The 23,780-nt window shown below is 37.4% G+C and overlaps 1 long non-coding RNA gene across 1 annotated transcript; it reads right to left on the bottom strand.

The window, feature by feature from the left end:
* Position 1: 1 nt before the first annotated feature.
* Positions 2-17,678, bottom strand: LOC108677453. Its single transcript, XR_001931254.2, has 3 exons — positions 17,366-17,678; positions 11,469-12,371; positions 2-95 (listed from the first exon to the last, which is right to left on the bottom strand). It is a non-coding gene; the product is annotated as an uncharacterized LOC108677453 (long non-coding RNA).
* Positions 17,679-23,780: the final 6,102 nt, after the last annotated feature.

Genomic DNA, 23,780 nt, shown 5'->3' with positions numbered 1-23,780 from the left:
TATGATGTAGGCGTTGGTGGGGTGCAGGGTGAAGTAGGGGCTGTCGGGGGACTTGTTTGCCGACCCGTCCCCCACAAACGGGTCCTTGGGGCCATCTGCAAAACCCGAGACAGGATCAAGTGGTTTCCGTCTGAATGCTGGGATACCCTAATTAAAAATTGAAGCCACATTGCCAAAGGCCGTCAGTTAGACGTGTATATGAAAGCCATTTGTAAATTAAGTAATATTTCATAATGCTAGTACTACACAAGCATGTATTAAATTCCCTTCATGACGTCTGCCTGTACAATTGCTTAAGTATTTTAGAGGAAATATATTTATGTATATTCGTTGAATTATTCAGGATCCAAATTCTTTAGTCTCTTCATGAATGGACTGATTCTCCATACAATATCACAGGTTAAAATAACATACGTAATGATAAGATGTACAGTGTGAGCTGACATGACTTGCTCCATCATTAAAACATGATTTTTGGGCCACGCATTGTTCAGAATTTAACCCTAATTTATCTGCACACGAATCATTGCGGTACATGAAAAATGAACTCTGAATATTCCTGTGATTGATGCAGAATATATTTCCACAATGTCATAGGCACATAATTTTTCTATGCAATGAGTAGCATTTAAAAAATAAATAATGATATAAAATTATAACTCTAGATGACATGCATTTATAATGGAACAAGCAAGAAAATTTCACTTTATATGAAAGGTTTCGTATTAAATTTTGAATATTAATAATCGTGATCGTAATGCAATTTCTGCAAATTACACTCAAAGTCAAAGTGTTGTGATGAAATCTACTAAACAACTTTTCAGTTTCATTCAGAAGACGAAGAAATGCCAGAAACCACAACTGAAGTTTCACAGGAATAATCCACGACTAGCGATGAATTATGTATGATCGCCTTATGTAACAACTGTTATTCAACGTACGAACACTGCACCACTACGTGCAAACAATAATAAACGTACGTTCAAAGGCGTAAAATCCCACTGCGTATAACGTATTAGCGCGGACACCGCCCAGCTACAGACGTGTTGTTGTCAGAGACTGAGAGCTTTTTTTGCATGCACTGTAACGATGCTACGTTTGTAGTGGAGCTGGGCGATAGTTTGTTTACGTAGCTCAGTCGTGTGTGGGGGAAAGGGTATAATGAGTTTTATGTCGCCATACCAACAGCAACATTTCTGGCCTTTGAAATTTGCATCAACAACTTTGCATCAACTGAAATTTGCATCTGATGCTACTTTACATACATATCATTTGCTAATTGAGTTTGATTCAGATTAAATTACAGTATTCGTTAAGCCACCTAATCGTAAGTGACATCATTGCTACAAGTAGATCTCATTGGAGGGAAAATTTTACTGGATAAGCTCTAAGATGCTTAAAACTGATTCAACTTATTTATGAGTAAATTGTGGTAAATAAAATTGGAAGTAGTAGGAGTCAAAACAAAATCTCAAGCAATGTATTATGGCCACAGTGGTGATGGTGACGCTAGCACCGAGTAGCCACGAGGTCTGCATAAGATGTGCGGACTCTGAGCAAACCGGTACTCGATCAGTCCGATCCCTACCGCACAAAAGACCGAATCTGCGATAGGATCTCACATCGAGGCGGACAAGAATGTTGCCCAGTCCATTTGTGCAAGCCCTCATACTGCACTGCCATTGACCGACTCACAGAGGCTTTCACCAGTGAGTAATGTCTTTATGCACCTATGACATGGACACGATCGTTTGTCACAGCACATTATTCACTACATGGCCTGCGACACAGACCGGCTTGCCGTCGCTTTTTTTGTGTGTATTTTTACGGACAAGTTTTTTGCACGCTTTGTGTGTGCTGGTGTTTGCCCAGCTGGAAAATCGTGACTGGAAATTTTGTTTCATGTCATTAAGATATACGAAGTAAAAGGTTTGAAATACGATCAGGTATTTGGAACATTTAATTATTCGAGTATTTCAAAACAATAAACTCACGTCCTTGTTTCAAAAAGTTTAAAATGATGGTTTAATGATGGTTTAAATGATGATGGTTTAAATGATGGACGAGGTTTAAAATGATGCAATTATGCGGACGCAAATGATCATGAGTAACATTAGAAAATAGGAATTTACAAATGTTGACATTTTATATTGACAATAAAGTGAAGCGGAGAAGCTTTTTTATGGGACTTATTGTATATTTTTATGGGACTTATTATATTTTTATGGGACTTAATACAAATTGTGTCAAACGTTTTGCAAGTAACGAAAAAAAAAAACATTTGTATTCGTATGTTATTAGCACACAATTAATGAGCTCGAATCTGACATTTTTTCGAATCGGAAAATAGTTATACAGTAGTTCTCCGAAACGTTCTTATCCAAGATATTATAGTTAATTCGAAAATATCAAAGTCTTGTCAGCATATCACGACCAATAATTTTTTATTACTCGCTCCTTTAAACAATTGGCACGAATTGCTCATATATACCGTGCCTAATTTTTTCTAAATGCTCAACGCCTGAAAAATTCATTAAATATCTCTGTTGCTATTCCTAGTCCTCAATTCATAACTTTATTTTCAAGTCAATGCATGCAAAATGATTCAATTAAATTCTTCCCTGACATAAACTCATATTTGAGTTCAGTTTACAAAAATTTTACGTCGGACTGCTTAGAATCGTGCAGGAAAGAGAAAACTGTTCATTCAGAACGAATCTAATGTTTAGACGGAGCAAAGTGTTATTAAACGATACCTTTCGAACAACCCGCTCTAAAACACGTAAAGATTCGTTAAAATTCTAACTTTGATACAGGTAAGGCGAGATGTTGCCATCGTGGGTACCCGCCTCGGAATCACTTGTTGGGCGATTTGCATGGTACGCGACAATCTTGGTATGGCGGTAATATTCATGGGCGCTGTTGAATTTGAATAGTTTCTCCTAGAAACGGATAATGGATGCAGTGGGAGTTGCTAGACCTTCGAGTTGCGGGTTGCATGCATGAATGACTTCCTAAACTTCGTTGATTTACGCGCAATGCCGGCGAACAACGCCTGGTCTCTGTGATGCCATTAATAGTTTAAAGTGATGTGCTTAGATGCACTTAAACGCTTCAGTTATTAGAATTTCAAGAAAATGGATTCTAATACGCTAAATTCGTTTGAGATACGTAGGCAGAATCGAACATAAGTATTTCAAAGAATAATAAGCAAATTAGACGGATGTTTTGACGTCAATATATCAAGATTGAAGCTCGGAAATCTTTTATAAATTTCGCAGCAGTTGCCGCTCTCTTGTTTACGTTCCTCCAAGAAGAAGAAAAGGAAAGGATCAATAAAAACTGACAGATTAATTCCCTGCTACACCTACGCTTAATTGAAGCCATCGATAATTAATTGCCGTCAGTTTTAATTGCATGGCAGGACACAAGCATGCATAGGGGCCGCTGTGCGGGCGAGTTCACAAACACGCCAAAACAAGTTAAAAATAAATGCTAAGAATAGGGCAAAATCGATCGTCAAATCTCTTAACTTTTGTGAGCATAGTTGAGAAGGAAAGTTGCTTGTGCTAAAACGATGAATAATTTGAGTCCTCGTGGTTATTTAAGAATTTGAAAGCAAAAAAAATACGACCAGAAGCAGTAGATTTGCAGCAGTTTTATCAATTGACACGTAAGCACTCTCATATTATTTTGATTATCTACACAAAAATTCCATTCTCAAATGACCAGTGACTCTTTCAATAAAAACACAAGGTATACACTGTGTGTACAGACAAAATTATAATAATAATTCGAAGCATTTTATTTAATATAATAATAATTCGAAGCATTTTATTTAATATAATAATAATTCGAAGCATTTTATTTAATATAAACACAAACCGTGCAGCCCGTTGTGCAGCAGCTGTGCGTTGGGCTTGAGCCGTCATCGCACAGCATGTGGCGCGTTAAGCCGACTAACAAACAATGAAGGATGACGCAGTAACGCGCTTCAAAAGATCACATCTTGCCGTGACAAAAGAAGCTACGGGCATCAGAATACATTAATGTGAAAGCTCGTGCACATTCTCGCTTGGATCTCATGTGAAAACTGAGAGTCAGCATCCGCGGTCTCGGGAATATTTCATTGAGAATATTTGATGCGATACGGCGTGGTGATTTAATAAAGATAATGCATGAGGTGCTTTTATTTAGCGGTTTTAGGTTATTATTTCACGCTAATTGATTCATTTTAAAGTTTCCTATATAATGAGTCAGGCAAATTTTTTATGTGCAGAAAAATTACGTGCGAATTCTTTTTAAGATCACAGAAGGTGGATCACAGAAGAATTGGATCAGAAAATTTTAATATTATGATCAGAAAATTTCAGTTTGACTGAATTCAATTATTTTTCGATCGTTTTATTGTCAGATATCCCAGCGTCAGCGGCAGGGGTCGCTCGATGCTGGATTACACGTGTCTGGCCACGCTATTAGAGCGGATAAGCGCCAACCTCAGAGAGTTTTATTTGCATTCAACTGCACAAACAATAAAATATCCATGAAATCCGGCCATTGTGACCGTAAAAATAGCAGATGACGCTAATTGTACATAAAAACGTGATACATGATTTTTTTAAAGCGCAACCTAAACATTTTGCAGGAGGAATTCATGTACACAAACGCTATTAGAAAAGAAATTGCGAAAATAACCCATTTCTGTTTTTTCATATATTTTCCAACCCTCATAGATCGAATAAATCTAAACATACATACTACATAATATTAAGTACCTAATTTATATCTTAAACGAGAATGATTATTGATTTAAATTGATCATCTTGGCAATTACAGAACAATAATAATTGCGGCTTGATATTGATTTGTCCATTGAAAATTTCTTAAAGACGTAGCACAATTAAATTAACTGCGATGCCAGATGTCTCTTTCGCTTTACTGTGCAATAATGCATAATGACGACCTAATCTCGTGTAGCGCGACCATCACATAGTTACTTTTATTAATTAATGATGGCCAAATGACGGAGTCAATCGAATAATCACCATGGCGCTAAGAATTCATCGTTGAATTGAACCATACCTTATATTTATTCTGTCATGCAATGTCTACTACACCGGACAGTTTGCTATAATATAATACTTGCCTAGTGATGGCGACATGATGACATTTTGCTAATAATTACTAACACTTCGTTATGCTTCTTATGTGAGGCTTGCTGGCCATGAATTATGTAATATAATTAATGCTGGCCACATGATGATATCCCCGTATAATTAGTAACAATAATTCAGTTTGCACTCATATGCTTTTTGACACTATGTTATTTCATATATTTATAATTAAATTATGAACTCCGTGGAATAACTAACGCGCTATTCAATTTATATTATAATTCTTCTTGACAGTATGTTATGTAATAAAAGAACATTCACATGATGAATATCTCCTACAGAACGACTAGCAGACCGTGAATTCTATCGTGCGGCAGGCAGGGTTGCGGTCGAACCATTTAAGTCACGAGATGTTATCGCGTGAAGCCGCCCCTGACGAACCCATCTGATGCGCTCGACATCTGCTAATTCACTGCCCCAACATCGCCACGGGAGGGTGAAGACTTATCGAGAGCTTAGCGTGAGTTACTGCGTGATGAGGGCCAAAAAGACATGTTGAAAGCACCAGACGAGTTACTGCCATGAGTGTACGTAGGGAAGCAGAGGGTGAGTATGAGGGCTACGAGCATGGCANAGTGTACGTAGGGAAGCAGAGGGTGAGTATGAGGGCTACGAGCATGGCAAATGAGACCAGGCAAACGAAACTCGGAAGAAGACATGAGGAGGGAAAAGGAAATATGTGCCATGTGATCAGTTAGAAATTATAAGGGAGTACGAAACATAACTAGTATGCAAAAATGTATTGATTTTAGAAAGAAGTTTAATGATACGAGAGTGATTCCTCTGAGAGTGCTGTATGTATAGACCAAGGTATGGTAAGGATATGAAAAACACTTCATATAGTTTAAATTATTCAAATAAGATACGTTACATTCTTGACAACAACATTTGTCAATTACATAATGACCTTGAACGTACGCTGCTCACATCCAGAAATGTTGTGTATTTTGAGAAACTTTCACGAAGTATTGAAAATATGAATGCACATGACATTAATTGATATATACATTTGAAAAGCGTTTTCATCATTTTAGTGTTCGAAAATAAAGTGAACTATTTCTGGCTGTCTGCAATGAGAAAAATTTGTTGACTTATAACTTTCAACGAAGTTTGCGTAATATTCCTACGCTTTGGACTCGACAAGAAAAAAAAGTTTAAACATGCACCACTTGGCACTTTCCAAAGAAAATGAATTATAGGTAGTTTATCTCACAATACAAGAATGCCCCGAAGGAAGTCGTTTAATGAGTTAATAAGGTTATGAGGTAATAACTACGCTGTACGTCTTTACTATTTACCAGCCAAGCACTGCTCAGGAAGATCAATAATGCGAGCAAAAGCCTAGGGTTCTAACTCAACTTGTTCTCTCGAGTCACGGTTATTGTAATTGCTTGTGCAATCTAAATGTAAAGAAATAGTTTTAAAGTGAAAAAGTAATGAAATCGAAAGAAAAAATGCACAAAAAAACTTTGGACAATTCATTTTTTAATGTGTGTAATAGAGTAAATTTAACTAAGAAATACGTACAAAATTTTCTGAACGAAAAAAATAAACGAATGAGCACCGGCACAGAGAGACATTCACGACAAGTCATGAATGTACGAATAGTGCAAGGTACCAGTCACGAATTTGGTGTACGCTGATTGAACAAACATGCACATTGCGCAGGTCATCCCAAGACTTAACATGTTCCGTGAATTAGTGAAACAAAGCTTTAGAGCCGAGAAGCTGAGCCACAAAAACCTTTGAAATAATTATTCGCTTCTCACAAAAAATTATTGATGCAAAGTAACGATTATTGATTTCATGCTGTGTAAATAATACGTATACTTCGTGTCAATTTACACGGCCAGGTCTACAATCAAACATTCTGTAGAATTTCGACACTAATGCCCAGGCAACATAAGGCACAGTGATACTGAACAAATAAAAGGTGACGCGTGAAGCGAAGCTATCTTGCAATGCTCCTGGACTGATTGTTATCGACAAGTCGAGAGCATAACAGCGGGATGTCCCGGTGTCAGTGTCACGCATGGGGCCGTACAAGGTGCGGTCTGCAAGGACGAGTCTGTTATTTGGAAAAACCAAATAACGACATAATAATAATAATAAATGTCGTTATTACCAAAAAATTAGCTGGTTTACTTTTTTATCTATAGTTCCTAAGTTTTGCTCATATATTGAAATTTCTGTATTAAATTTTTTGCAGAGTCGTCGTGCAATGCTGTTATCGTTGTCTCCTCCTACTTCAATTTTATAAAATTTTACAATCAGGATGCTTCTATTTCATTTCAGCTGTGATTTAATATATGGTTTTTCCCTCTGGTCAATTATTCACCGCACAATATGAGTAAATTTCAAAACTATTTTCAGCTTCTTCACAAATCTTATAGAAATTGGTGAATTGATTTGGAACGAGAGTTACAGGTANAGGTACGGGTATCTATATTTCATTGGACTTATAAACGCGCTTTATGCCTTCTAATCGTTACGTAATGAGAAATCAGCTAATTTGTTCTAATTTAGGAGTCGAATTTTCAAGTTTTGTAGGACTTGTTACACTTCCCCCAGTCCTGCTTAGACAGCCAATACTTCACTTCCTCCAGTCCTCCTTAGACAGCCAATACTCCACTTCCCCAGTCCTGCTTAGACTGCCAATACTTCACGTCCCCCAGTGCTGCTTAGACTGTCAATACTCCACTTCCCCCAGTCCTGCTTAGCCAGCCAATACTCATGCAGTCTTGAGAGGCCAATCATATACCCGCAGGTCGCGTGACGAAAGTGTGAGCTCATTAAGACATTGGTTACTCGTGTCACTTCGCCTGTCACCGCTCACTAAAAAGCTACCAAATAATCCAGGGTAACGACATTGAGAGCTGCCCTCGAGTGTCGTGTCAGCAGGCAATAAGGTGACGAAGTGATCCAGGTCACCGTGTCAACATTGCCAATCTGAGGGGAGACTCGCTCCCCTTCCTTATCCTCATTTGGATGCTTTCGAGGGCTGGTCTTCTGTTTGGAAGAATTGTTGATGGCTTGATTGCAATTTATTATTAAGATGACAGACACCCTTTAGAAACATTTCCGTAATCCTATTTCAAAAATTTAAATGCTTGATACTCGACAAAATAAAAAAAATTGGTCACTTATGAATTATTCCTAGAAATTTTCGGTCACTTGGTTGAAAGCGATAATTGGCTGAAATTTTTCAGAATATATAATTTAATAAAGTAATTGTTTAGCAGCTAAATAAAGGGCTTTAAATGGCTTCTTCTTATTTATGTCTTATCAACCTTTAAGTTTTCGTTTCTGCTATGGCTTAATTAGGTTCCACAAATGGCTCATTTCAAAGCTCTACAATTTATACAGCTTTATAATGATTGAGTTACGATCACCGGTGGCTGACAAGCAATCGTGCTCTATACTAAATTAATATCAGTAATTGACACACAAAGGTCGCTGTACATTGATCGCTTCATTTGATTAGCTGGACAAGTTTTTAACATACATCATTCCGGGCCTTGACTAAATTATTACGTTTTCTGGACGGGTTTCACGGAGTTACGATATTATTATGAAAATTTTGATAAGAATGTGACAATAGAGTTTTGAAATATACAAACATTGACAAGGATATTCTAACGGCGGATAAATTCATATTTTAAAGGAATAATTATACATCTCTAACTCTTCAAGTTTATTTCAAAGCCATCAAACACACAGTGACTCATTGATCCAAATAAGTAAATCAATCACACACGCGTGTGTCATTCCTAACACATTATCTAGCATTATTCCCGGTATTATCTTGAGGCCAGGATTTAGGGCAGCGGGCGTTGCTACTGACCCAATACCAGTGAATTATAGACAGCGAGAGGGGAGCCATTGTCATATATGGTAGGAAGACTGTGTATTTTTCTCTTGTATCTGGCCAGGATTAGCAAAAAAAGGCGTTATGGGGCATTAGAGGGTGAGCTAGAGCGGGCAGGGCAGCGTGTAATGTGACTGTGAAACCATTCGCTACACGACACCCTCGACGATGTTGTCCAACGGTCACGGAGCCATCAGCCCTAAATCCCCTTACCCAGTCACTGCCATCACATTAGCATAGCCATGGTTGAATTATTTCAACCATTGACTGTTCTTTATTGTCAGGCAAGTTCAGGAACGAAATTTAATTGAATTTTATCGTGTGCTCCAATGAATTATAATTTTTATTCAATTGGAAAGTTTCTAGAATATTTCAAATCATATTTAATACTCCACGCAAATAATGAAATAAATTTATTAAAAATTTAATTTCTAAAGTTTTAATATTCTCTGGTAATGCAACCTAAAAATTTGCTAAACCTGATGAATAATTGTTGAATGATTGTTATCCTTGCATCAGAGAAACATCCGATGACACACAAATAAACTAATTTTGCACGCAAATGTTTGTCTGTACCGATGCTGCAAAATCATAACTTGTACAGCATAAGAAGCTGTCATCACCCGTGATCTATCGAGGCGCTTAAGCTATTACGGACCAATGAAAATAAAAGAATGGAGGACAAATCTGGACATTTTGGCACGTGAAACGAATTGGAGCTACATATATTTTTAAAGCAAAATGTCAATATTGGCCATAAAACACCATTAATCTAACTTAATATAAAAACTATAAGTACTAACTTATCGAAATAAAATTTAAGTCATTGATAAGACTTTTATTTCCTGCAATTATGAAATGTACGATCATCCGACATTAGATGTTAGTTTTAACAGCAGTGATGATAAATGTAAGGACCACAATTGGTTTGGTTTCTAATAAAACAATGATGTAGTCATTGTAATGCATTTGTTTTCGTAAACTAAATTGCTTCTAATGGTGATGACAAGATAATTGGTTTGTTCGTAAATACCAAATGTACTTACGAATGTTAAAAAACATTCGTCTTTCTAAACCAACTTTTAACGTAGGTGTTGCTGGCGCTAAGTATTTGTCACTTCAAAAAAATATATGCAATAGAACAAAAAAAAGCAACAAGTGCATTTGATTTTTCAAAGGAAAGTGACAGTGACGACAAAATCACCGTAAAATATATCTTCTATACCAAATTTTTTAAAGGGACGCTCAGTGCGTGTGAAATGTTTCATATATTCAGACGACGATACATGGCACAGGTGGCACTAGAATGGCTCTCATTGCAGTCCTTCTTTGAGCAAGAGAGGGAAATTTGCCGCCCATCATTCAACGTCTCGTCGATCAGAGGTTCTTTGATGAGAGCTGCGGCAGCGACATCAGTTGAAGCCTGATAATTCATATCAGTCAGCAATGCTAGCTGGAGCTTATGTCAATGACAGCCTGTATTGTGCAAACGCATGATTAATGCTCTATAGTTGTGCATGTTCCACTAGTATCAAGACGACCATGGAACAATCTATCCTAGCCATAGTACTGTGATAAAAAAAAGTACTGTGATACCAGAGTACTGTGATAAAAAAAAGCTGGGACTTTATATTTATTATGTAAATGTGTTCGATTGACTGTAGGTGTTGTTTGCAGAATAAGTTCTGATATATAGTGTTGCTGAAACCTCATGTGACGTACTGCAGATTGGTTATGATTGAAAATTAATTTTGTACGATTATAGTTAATTTATACATTGCATCACAATCACGTAACATTACAGAGAAAATTTATATGGAAAAAAATAATAAAAGTGCTATTATATAGAAAAGTCCGACATTCAAAAGTAGTAGTAGTTTGGGTAATATTTTTTAGAACACATTGACGTGAATGAAAAAAATATGGCATTCAAAAACAAAAGATTGACCAGACGTCACTCATAATATCAATTCCTGATAAATTGAAAACTGTTCATGGCGGTTTAGATCTTCACCTAGCCAAGAACAATCGCATTTTAGAAAAAAAAACATCTACACTAACAACGAGTGAATTCATTCAAATAGAACTTCAAAAGGAAAATGAATTCCGCTCCAATTGTACAATTTAAAAGAATTTGTAGAATTAATTAATATATAAGATTATTGTATTTAATTCTAATATATATATTATTTATACTAATTTTTGAATTACATGTAAATTTTACCGAATAAATAAAAGACTGAAATAAATTTTGCTATTTTGATCGACAAATAGAAGGAGTCAAGACTATTCAATTTGTAATTAAACGTAACAATAAATATTAACCTTTCAGTATATTCCCAGGCTAATAACACGCAAACTCACACAAAATTTCCGCAATAGTTTAAAGACTAAATTTAAAATCCTAAATTTGTACTTCTACTCACCGTTGTGCGGAGAGGCCAGTATTGGAGCAGCGATGAAGAAAATCACCAATAGGAAATGGTAGGCTGAATTAAACAATCTTGTAGAAGCAATGGAAGAATAAAACGACTTCCCAGTAAATTTCTCACTGTGCCACAGTTTCCTTCTTTTTATTATAAAAGTGTTAGATGAAAACTTTGACTTATCCATTGCTGTGTAAGTGTAGTGCATACGTATATATTTCACATTGCAAAGAGACTTACGCGTTGCTAATGTGACTAGGTTCACTGAACACGTTGTAAGTGCCAGAACAAAGAACACAAATGAGTTTCCCATGCATGACTGGCCTGGGAGTGGAGGTGTCTAGTCTCGACGCTATAATGAACACATTACGAGCGGCGATATTATCGGTGATTTGCTTAACACACACTCGTTTGTTTCTGTTTCTCCGAGTTCATGGTCAGTGTTGGTGAGTGTGTAGCGTCTTGCTCCGTGTATGAAGATAATGTAAGTATAAGTAACGAGAAGTAGAAGTATAAGTAGCGAGCGGGAGCATGAGAGTAGTGAAAAGATTTAATGAGAACAAGTGCAAGAATACCGAGAGAGATTGTAAGAGAGGAAAGGGATGATTTGGAAGACTATGAGGCTGTCGAGATGATAAGGAAGACACGATTACAAGGGAAAGTGTTTCAATCCAAAATTAGTTGATAGAAGCAAAATGAGTACAACTCAAACTCCAAGATGTTAAAAGATAGATTTAGAGACGAAGCGAGAAAGACGCGAAACTGCCATGAAGGACAATAAAGAATGTCTATGAGTTGCCGTGTCCCAGATATCACTCAGTTGCTGTGGATTCGTTGCGGGTCCACTCGAGCAGCGCTCGGGACACGCGATGTCTTCTTACACGTCCTATACACTCAGGGTATCTGCAAGGAAAAGATGACATGTTGAAAATTAGTCCAACTTCAATGAAATTCTTTTATAAATTTTCATCTAGAATATATTCTTTAGAAAATCAAACCTTATTAATAATCTGGCGAAGTATTGTAATTTTAGTGAGATTGTTAAATAAAAAAATCGGTCACTACCTGAACCATCCAAATTCATTGCGAAAATGAAAAGCCACTCTATCAAATAATGAGAGAAAATTTTTACCATATCACTTGCAGATAATTTGTTGAAGATGTCATGAATTTACCCAATAAAATATTAAGAAATAGAGAAAGTTCTTTAAAATTTACTGATAATTTTCACTTAATCCAAACAACTCGTCCACGAGGCAAATTTTGAGCAGAGAGGCGGCCTAATGTAAATTTTTCCACCAGAAGCATCGAATGAATGGATTACTCATCGTTACTCGACGAACATAAAATGTCGCAGGAGTTCTGATTATTATTCATCTTAATCAACATGAAGTGTCGCCAAGAATTCAGAGCATTACTCATCTTGATCAACATGAAGTGTCGCCAAGAATTCAGAGCATTACTCATCTTAACCAGCATGAAGTGTCGCCAAGGATTCAGAGCATTACTCATCTTGATCAACATGAAGTGTCGCCTAGAATTCAGAGCATTATTCATCTTGATCAACATGAAGTGTCGCCGAGAATTCAGAGCATTACTCATCTTAACCAACATGAAGTGTCGCCGGGAATGAGGTCGCATAGAGAAGCATATATGAATAACGTTCATCACCGAGAGCACAAACTCACTTGCATTCGTCATCCCGAGAAGCAGGTCGTCATTTGCTATCGATTGGATTATTCCCGGACTGTCACTCATAGGCTTGGCTCAAACCCAATAATCATTTCTTGGTAGGCCTATGGAGCTCAGCTGTAGCTACCTCGACCCAATTTCTATATATGTCTTACTTTAGGTAGGGCAGCTATATATGACTCGGCAATATTGTCATCAAGTCTAAAAACTTTTCCAGTCCAAGTGAAAAAACCGTTCTATTTTTACACCAATATTACCCGTTCCATGACAAGTTTAATTTCATATCGACTTTACATTGAAGAATCAACATAGAAATGCTTTCGCCGGACCTGCATGACAAGACGTACATTAAAGCGGAACATTCATCGAGCGGATGAAATTTTTTATACTGCATCCGAGGGTTTATCCGACACGGACATCGTCATCCGATGAGATTATCCTCATTTTGACGAGGAAGTTCAGCGGAACGTGTTGCATGTGGCGACTGAGATGACGCCTGCAGCATGCATGGCTCGCAGCCATTAGCATGGCCAGGGGCTCCACCAGCTCAGGGTTCGTGCTACGTGGAACCTTCAGCCAAATTATCCTTGGCTTTGCACTGGCCATTCATTAGCCGCTCATAAAACGCCTGTAATCTCAAACAGAAGACGTTTTCTTGCAGTATATTGCCAGGAAAAAGGACTTCTCATTAGCGTTATTTGTTCAGGAGCAGAAATGTTGACACTTGCAATTACCGACTGTGGTTTTATATAAAATGTGGTATTTGCTTCATTTGTACGTGCTCCTTTTGAATGCATAACTAATGAGGTATGAAGTAATTATAAATAGATATGTTGCCTCTATAGATAAGCATACACAAAATGATTGCTACTTTACACAGCATTGGCGGAATTCGAGGCATCGCCGTGACACACACGTCATGTGTATTAAATTTATCATTCAAATTCTACAATGATACTAAAATAATCGAAAATTGAAACAAATAATTCATTACGTTTCAAATTATATAATCTTCTCTGAAGTAATTCTGTTACGAATAGCAGGGAACAAAATTTTCAACTTGCCCACAATATAAAGAATAATAATTTTAGCTATCCAAGGCTGTTCTCAGTCCGTTAAATAAAGTCAATACTCGATCGAAGGAGCACGTAAACGAATTTCTGACAAATATAGTACAATATAGACGTAGCAGACACACGATGATTCAGTGCATGCCCGTGACAAGTTTTAGATAAGATAAAGAAAGCATTATTTTTGCATTGGTCTTCAGATTACGTATATTTAAATTATTGCACTTTTACAGAAAAATTTTCACTAAAAAGAGACAAATTGATTGCTCAATGTGTTTTAAAAAGAGTCTTAAATTCACTTGAATTGAATGCGGGTGCATTTTTACACTGTATAGAAGTTGGTGCATTAATAACAAATAACATTACCAATTTTTGTGAAGCTCATGAATAGAGACATTTAAATCATTTGAATATTGTATTTTGGAAAGCCTGGCCCATACTTTAAAAAAAGTTAAGAGATCGTAAGTTCATCAGCCAATCATTGACGGCCTTTCAAGCAAAGTCCACCAATCATAGACTAGAAAATAGAGCGTAAATACTTACGTTGACTTAGCAAATTTTGAAAGTTTGGCCACGCTTGAAAATCATCACAAAACAATCAATCAACCCCAAAAAATCCAATTAAAAAATAACTTAAGAAGTTTTTCGAATTGCGCTACTCGACTTCTTTGCTTGAGCCCCGCGGGCCTTGTCGAGGCGAGCTTAGCGGTCGGGTGGGTGGGGACCGCTTAGTGTGTTGGGACTGTTGGTGGGGACCGCTACGTGTGTTGGGACTGTTGGTGGGGACCGCTGCGTGTGTTGGGACTGTTGGTGGGGACCGCTGCATGTGTTGGGACTGTTGGTGGGGACCGCTGTTTGTGTTGGGACTGTTGGTGGGGACCGCTGCGTGTGTTGGGACTGTTGGTGGGGACCGCTTAGTGTGTTGGGACTGTTGGTGGGGACCGCTGCGTGTATTGGGACTGTTGGTGGGGACCGGCCGCTGCGTGTGCTGGGACTGTTGACCTCCGCGCCAAAGGATCGCTCCCTTGGGCGCCCTTTGGCCCATCCTAGTCTGGCAATAGCGGCCACTGCTGACAGCGAGAGTGAAACAGGACACCTCAAGTGGCCACTTCAAGAAACTCTTACGCAATTGCTACACGATAACCTTTGCTCGGCCGCGTTCTCTAAAAATATTGCTGTGATTTCACTAAGAGATTGTCGAGCCATGGAATCTGAAAGCGCGCCGGGCAACAGGTCCAGCAAGGTATCAGATTTCGGGCTTAACTGGCTGTAAAGGCTTCTAAGATATCATTAAGACACTGTGTGTAGGGCTTCAAGTTACTCGAACGACCACTTGAAAGGTTTGAGAAGAAAAGAAAAAGCCTAATTTATATATAAGTTTAATACTACTGGACGAGCAATACAAGGAATACCTAAGCTTGGTGTATCTGCTGTGGCAGGACAGGCAGAAGCTTATTGTAAATTAGTAATTGTAAATTAGTTTCAGGTTGTCAACTGTCAACTCATCCAAATATCTGTTTCTTCCAAGAAATGTTTTAGAAATTGATCAATTACGAATCAGATCTTTTGCTTTCACACACGAAATAAAAAAATTTTTAAAACAGCTAGCTTGACTTCCAACTATTCTTACTAAAAATTTTACGCAGTATAAAAACAATCCTCAATTAATTTTGAAAATACTCAATTTTGCATTGTGGAAGACAATATTTGGCACCGCTGTAATAATTTATTATTTACAGGTAATTTGCAAAGCGAATTTTTCACTTGGCTCTAAATACTATTTTGATAGCAATCAAGGCGTGGTATATTATGGTAGAGCTAAATCATGCGACTACCTAATATACCTAAAAACACTATAGCACGAGCACGAACAACTAGCTTTGACTTTGAGAAAGCTCGAATCTAAAAATATTCATGCAATGACGAAGACTTTAATATCTTGATGTATCTCATCTGTAGATGGCGTTTCTATACGGGAATTTAATGAGACTGACTGAGGAAGTTTCTTTCAATAAAGTTGCATGTAAGAGCGGTGTGCAATGTGAGTGAATCTACCACGGTTATTGATGACTGATAATCAGTTACAGATTTTTCCTAATTATTTCCTATTGCAACAACTAACTGATAATATTGTCAAGCTTAAATAATGCTACATTTTCGACTAATGATGATTTTTTTTAATGGAATTCGATGCCAGGTTTATGTTGATCAGCTCCAGCAGATTCCATGACATTTGTTTCTTATTCCGGGTATAAAAAACATGTGTCTTCTGTCAAGCCCAGCAAATAAATACTTGGTTATCGTTTCACATGTTCATAATTTTATTCTATCCAGTGAAAAGAATTATCGGCATTGTATACAACTAGTATTCGTTGGCGTCGTCGAGAAAGTTACATGTAACTTAGATGGGCCGTAACTTACTGTATATCAGCTCGATCGCTAACGGCGACCAGCGATGTATATGTGGACATGGCCACAGACCTACGAAATTAGACGAACCTAATGCATGGACTTACGTTGAAATAATAACCGTTGCTTAATGTGTAGAAAGTTGCGAGAAAATTGTATAATGATACAAGTGACTACTTCGCTCATTATTCTATTTCTCGGTTGGTACTGAAATGAAATTTAAAAATACACATCATTATTGAGGAAAGAAGCATTGGACGGCTCTCCACAGGAGCGTTCTTAATGAATTTATACAACAATAAATTCGAACGTTTCATTTCTCAAAATTAAATTTTAGTTACATGACGTAAGAAAAGAAATGATTTAATTTGGCCCTTTAATTAAATTTGTATGAGATTTATCATTTTTACTTCACCCGCTGATCTATTATAGATTAAATTCCATGAATAAATTCCCGATGCCACAAATTATATTTTTCGGCGTTGAAAGAAAATGTCGCATACTAAGCCATGCAAATCTTCGAGCGATTTAACGCGAGTCCAAACTTCCATCGAAACATAATGACGAGAATAAAATGGAGTTACGTTTGTATTATGTCGTGCCTAAGTGTCTCTGCTGGCGAACGCATGCAAATCTTAAGGTAAACAATTGATTTATTGTGTTCAATAGGCCTTCAATTTCCATGGATTTAGCATTGAAAAAAGAGATCGAACAATTAATGCTTACCTCATCGACTTCGTGCAATCATTCCACAATCCACATTACAAGCTGGAATTTATGAAGCCCATGTATCGTTCCCGTTCGTTTTGCCGTATAATTTCTTCAAAACACTGAAAAGTTTTAAGTTTCCTTAAAGCTAATCGTTCACAAATCACATGTTTAATTGCAACAACTTGGAGAAATTTCAAAATTCTTGTGTCGATGCTAACATAGCTCAAAATTTGTATAAAAATCCGGCAATCTTCATAAACTCCCGAGTTCTTGGCGCACCAAACTGGAGGTCCAGGGAGCAAACGTTGCACACCCTCACTCTACTACTTGCCGCAGCACACTGACCTCATCTCTGTGTAGTTAGAGGGAGAGAGGGAGGGAGTCGGGGTCGCAGCCTCAGCTGGTTGTCGGAGCCTCTATTATTACAGACTTTTTTCCCTCAATAATTGTCGTAGAGAGCGCTACTGGTGTGTAAAAAATTGAAGGTATTGCTCCTGCATCTTGTCTTCTTTCGAGAAGTGAAAGGGGATGTGGAGTACCCTTCACAGGCGCCTTGTTCGGTAAGGTTCTCATTCGGCCGAAATTAAATATTCAGTTGCGGTCGTTGCACGCGAAAATAATGGTCCGGTAAAAGAAGCTTCAGTGTAGCGACAGTGGTACACGTAACCTTATCAATATCTGAAAATAAAAAAGAACTCTGCAATTAATTTTTTATACCAGCATAAAGGTTTAAAAAACGAAACAAAAATATTAATTAGGTGAAATCACTTACATGTAAACTGAACTGATCATAGAAAACTATGTCTGGATAAACTATTAAACACAACTACTGAATAATTTTTTGTGAAAAAATATGAGTAAAGTAAAATGTAAAATTCTATCCATCACAAATGCAAATACAATAGCAAGTTACACAATCCAATATTCTTTTTCATGGTATCCGCAATAACCTGCATTAACAAATCCCAGGATTTATGTGCGTGCATTTGCGTCGATGAAATAATTGACAAGCATCCAGTATTTTCTGAAGATTTTTATTAGGGCAAAAATTCCGATGAGGTAAATTCGTACACAAATTTTGCTATAACTGGAAATGCAACGTAGATCATTAGCACCAATCAGAATTTAGATAACCTGTGCAAGCACTCCATGCATTTAGAAAATCCGTGCATGCACTCCATACATTTAGAAAATCCGTGCATGCACTCCATGCATTTAGAAAATCCGTGCATGCACTCCTTGCATTTGGAAAATCCGTGCATGCACTCCTTGCATTTAAAAGACTCGTGAAAACAGTCCATGCATTTGGTACTATTTCAATCATTATATAAATTGTTGAGTATTCGAAATTTCAAATTTTCATTTTAGTTTAAAATTTTCTGAAAGCTATTGTACGGAAGGATTAGGTGATAGGATTATTGTTGAGTAGAAAGCCGGAGCGGAGGTATGTACGAAGCAGGGTTGTCAGATAGTCTGAAAAACGGCCAGTTCCACGGACAAAAAAGGCGTAAAAAGCCTTTAACTCAAAATATACTAGTATATTTGTAGGTTTCCGTGTAAAAATTCTATTTTCCTTTTTCTTACACTTCTTAAAATTTAATAACGACAGTCAACGCAATTGAAAAAAAATAAATCGCGGAATTTGCCCGTAAAAAAACGACAATCTGGCAACCTTGGACTACGAAGTAAGGATTCGATGTGAATATGTGAATATGCAAATAGTAATTGTGAATATATCTGTGAACGTTTGGATTTCATGTATCTGAATGTTTATTTAATTTGTTTATTATTAGTTATTTATGTATTTTTATTCAGTACTTATATAGCAAAGCCTCAAATGACAATACTTGAATCCAGGGGCACCAAGATGAAATGTACGCAGTAAAGTCTTGATGTTTATTAGTGTTATTTCATTATTTCAGTACGTTTAGCATTTAAAATTTTTTATTGAAGAAAGTTTTGAAATAAAGTATTTCAATTATTATTAATCAGTGAATTCAAACTTGTACGATAATGCAGTGACGAGTGAAGGCGGTTCTTTGAGTTAGTTGCATCCTCCTCAGGATTCAAGGAAATCTTCAAAAATTCAAAAAACAGCCTCAGGACGCGAAGCGATGGCTTTCTTACAATAAGCCACATTTCTCTTAAGGTATAGTTACTGGGGTCTATTATAGTGGTAGCCCAAAGGGAAGCTATGCAGGAACATTTATTTTATGGTCTTATTCTTGGGGTCTGATGAATAGATATACATACCAAGTATCAAGTACGCTGGGTTATTTTTGGGGTCTGATGAAGAGGCAGACCATGTAAGGGTCAGGTATGCTGGAACGCCTGTCATTCAATATCCATGAAAGCATACATACTAAAATTCAGTGATAATGTTAGAATTAATTCGCAACATCAATTGGAATTTCTAGCTATATGCGTCTCAGTAATTCATTTATCTTACGTTCCCCGAAGGAAACGCGTGCTCACAATTTTCGTCACAATTCTCAGAAGGCTAAATTTCATCGTCACAATTTCAAAGTCATGACTTGCATCACGAACCATTTGTATTGCACCACAAGCGTGGAAAAACCCCTCAAAACAAATCCTATCTGTGAGCAGGTTTAACAACAAAAGCGTCAGCTACATCTCTGGGCAGCTCAGTAGAATGTTATTCTGTAGCGAGGGCGTAGAAGGTAATGAAAGAAACCCTACAGCACTATTGTGTTGAGCTCAGTAATTACGTTGCCGTGGCAACCTTTACCATTCATCTCGACAGCTACGGTGCAAATTGAAGGCATTAGTACAAAACACACTAGAATTCTCATGTGTGCAGTGGCCGGGGTGTGGACTGGGTGGACTCTAGACCACCTCTATGCAGCGGCCTGTGTGGACTGAGTGAACTCTAGACCACCTCTATGCAGCGGCGATATGGACTGTGTGGACTGTTTGGACTCTATACAACTTCAATGCAGCGGCCTGTGTGGACTGTGTGGACTCTAGACCACCTCTATGCAGCGGCCTGTATGGACTGTGTGGACTGTTTGGACTCTATACAACTTCAATGCAGCGGCCTGTGTGGACTGTGTGGACTCTAGACCACCTCTATGCAGCAGCTGTGTGGACCGAGTGGACTCTAGACCACTTCAATGCAGCGGCCTGTGTACGTGGACTGTGTGGATTCAAGACCACCTCTATGCAGCGGCTGTGTGGACTGAGTGGACTCTAGACCACTTCAATGCAGCGGCTTGTTTGGACTGTGTGGACACTATTTCAGTCGCATCACATTCCATTATTCAAATATAATTATCTTTAATTTAATAACTATATACATAGTAAATTTCAAAAGACCGCGTCAAGTGATAGAAGTTATGTAGTAACGACATTGTCATCTTATATAATCATCAACGTGTAAAAGAGATTGGAGGTGTAAAGTACTCGTATAACTAGTCTGCTTAAATGCCAAGTTTACCAAGATTTTAAAAGCAAATAAAACCTGAAGTAAATCCTGAAGATTGTTTCTAAAAACGGGACATGATGAGTGCATACACGCCACTCATGTCCACGCCACAATATTACGTACAACATTACGTATTTGATTCTATAAACGGGACCGGATGAGTGGCAGAACGCTAAGCAGACAATATTACGTACAACAATACGTATTTGATTCTAAAAACGGGACCATTTGAGTGGTGACACGCTATGCAGACAATATTACGTACAATAATACGTATTTGCTTCTAAAAACTGGACTATTTGAGTGGTGACACGCTATGCAGACAATATTACGTACAATAATACGTATTTGATTCTAAAAACGGGATCGTATGAGTGGCGACATGCTAAGCAGACAATATTACGTACAATAATACGTATTTGCTTCTAAAAATGGGACCGGATGAGTGGTGACACGCTAAGCAGACAATATTACGTACAATAATACCTATTTGATTCAAAAAAGGGGCCGGATGAGTGGCAGAACGCTAAGCAGACCCTGCGTATGCGCGGCACAGCATTCATAAGCCGCCAGGTCGACGCTCCGACGACTTATGCGAGTAGCGCATCACTTTTATGGCTTCATCGCACCCCTCGACCGCGGCGACGAGCGTGGATGAAACGGGCAGAATAGAGGATCAAATCGTGGATGAAGCGAGTGGAAAGCATTCAAGCAAAATTAAATAATCATAAATGTAATTAATAGGAGTATATAAAATCAAACGTTGAAGAAATATGAAGAAATATGTTGGATTAGACCATTAAACGGTTAAGAAGTGAAGAAACTCCAGATTTCAAGCGGGTCTTTGCACTTCTATAAAGAACGAATGTGTCGTCAATGCTATACGAAAGAGTGTGCAAGTAGGAACGTCCTAGTCAATAGACTAGCTTGAAAAGAAAATGATCGTAACCGATAACAACACTTAAAAAATTAGAGTTGAAATTAAATTGATGAAGTTGAAAGAAAAGGACAGACCGGGCAGATGAACACATCTCCTACAATCTCGCCACCGGAAAATTTTACGTCAGTGACTTTAAACGTTGCCTGTCTGATGAAACTGCATCAAATGTTTATCCATTAAACCCAAATTTATACTTGGAGAGATGGTAGAATAACTAATTCAGAGACTAGGAAGCTTATTGGAGATTTTTTCGCAAACTTAGTTGCCAAACCATTTCTTTGCGCGTAAATTATGTCGGCCATGACTGTCCGGAACGACACAACGAATTTTTCTTATCATTTAACTTTCAACTCTTGTTTACACACTTCTTTAACAGGCAACAAAGCGTTATTTTTGTTCCAAATGTTGGTATGAATTAATTTAGTTCTAACTATTTACAAGAACTACTACGGAAACTGCTACGCGATGACAGACTGTCACTTAGTAACGCAAATTTTTGCCAGCTCGGTCGGATACTGACAAGCAACTGACGAGCTATAATTAATTGGAGTTAAATAAAACTCTCATATTAATTATTAGCGAACCATCGCGTTCACAATCTGAACAGGTGATAACGAAGCGATAACAGCTGGGCTCAATGTTCTTTTTATTTAAACTCATTTACTTTGGGCATCATATGTTTCACTTGACTGATGCAAACTAATTAATAGAAATTCTGACTTTTAATTTGGTTTGAAACCATTAGTTAAAAATTTGCCACACAAAAATAACAAAATAATCCCTACGTTCAACATTTGTATCGACATCTTTATCGCAGTCAGTGCGCTACTCTTAAAATACATAAGTGTTTATTGAAAATAATCAAACATAATATGATTACAGGCCTGCCATATTTATTGACATTCGGGTACATTTTCAGCATTGCCTTAGAGCGCGTGAACGAGCTCTTATCGTACACAAACACGATAATATATTTCGCTAGAATAATAGTTATAATAATGAAAAAATTATAATAATGATAATAATATAATATTATTAATTATAATAATACTCACAATATTAATAATTATAACAATAATAATAGATAATAAGTATAATAATAATAATTGAAAATTAGTAAAATAATATTCTTAGCAATAACTATTATGATAAGTAATAACTATTGCTTACAATATTCATGAACATAAAAATAATAATGAAAAAATTATGTCCACAGCAAAAGATATTCCTCTTCCATTTTTGTACCCTATTAACTAGAAAATTTGCTTAAGTTATTGTCCCTAATCTGGTTCGTTGCAAGGCTTGCTATGAAAAGCAGGCTCATTGAAGCGAAGATGGCCATTAAGAACTTGTCACTGCCTCAACGGATGGCCGGCCTCACATTGTCCTCCAGTTTAGTCAAATTTAGCTGTCCACCAGGAGCTGTCATGGTCCACTTGAGGAGGGAGAACATGTCTCTGTTTCTGACACGACTCCTATGAATATATTCTGGCCGAGCTCGTTCATTGTAAGATTGTAAGGAGATGTAAACAATGGTATTATAGTAAACAATGGTATTATAGACGATCAAAAACACGAGTGAGAGCTATCGGATAATTTTCAAATATCTATTGCTACCATTATCGTTTTGCCGAACCATACTAAATGACATAGCAGCACAAACATATATTCAATTTCAATTTAATGATCAGCATTAAATATCTATTTGTATACATTTGTATATATAAGATTTTTCCAATTTGCGTCCGAAGAAAAACTAAATGAGATTAACTTTTCAGTCTACGCACTTAAGCTGCCTCTCAACAAGGCTGCCTATCCCAGCTTACCATTCTAGGCTTGAGACAGCCCTGTGCTCGAGAATTATATGGTGAAGGCAAGTACAAGGCGAGTGACAGGCCAAGCGTGATCGATTGAAAACCTGAAACCCAGGTTCAGTGAGCATCAGGTTACTCAGAGCGGCGCTAATGTGCTCATCTCCCTTCATGGGGATTGATTGAAAGGGACGGTGGCTGCTCGTTCACAACTTCACATTGCGCAGGTCAAGG

The sequence above is a fragment of the Hyalella azteca genome, unplaced genomic scaffold, assembly GCF_000764305.2.
Source record: "Hyalella azteca isolate HAZT.00-mixed unplaced genomic scaffold, Hazt_2.0.2 contig9518, whole genome shotgun sequence".
NCBI lineage: Eukaryota > Metazoa > Arthropoda > Malacostraca > Amphipoda > Hyalellidae > Hyalella > Hyalella azteca.
Note: the sequence above shows the minus strand (reverse complement) of the source record. Positions and strands in the feature narration are given on the sequence as shown.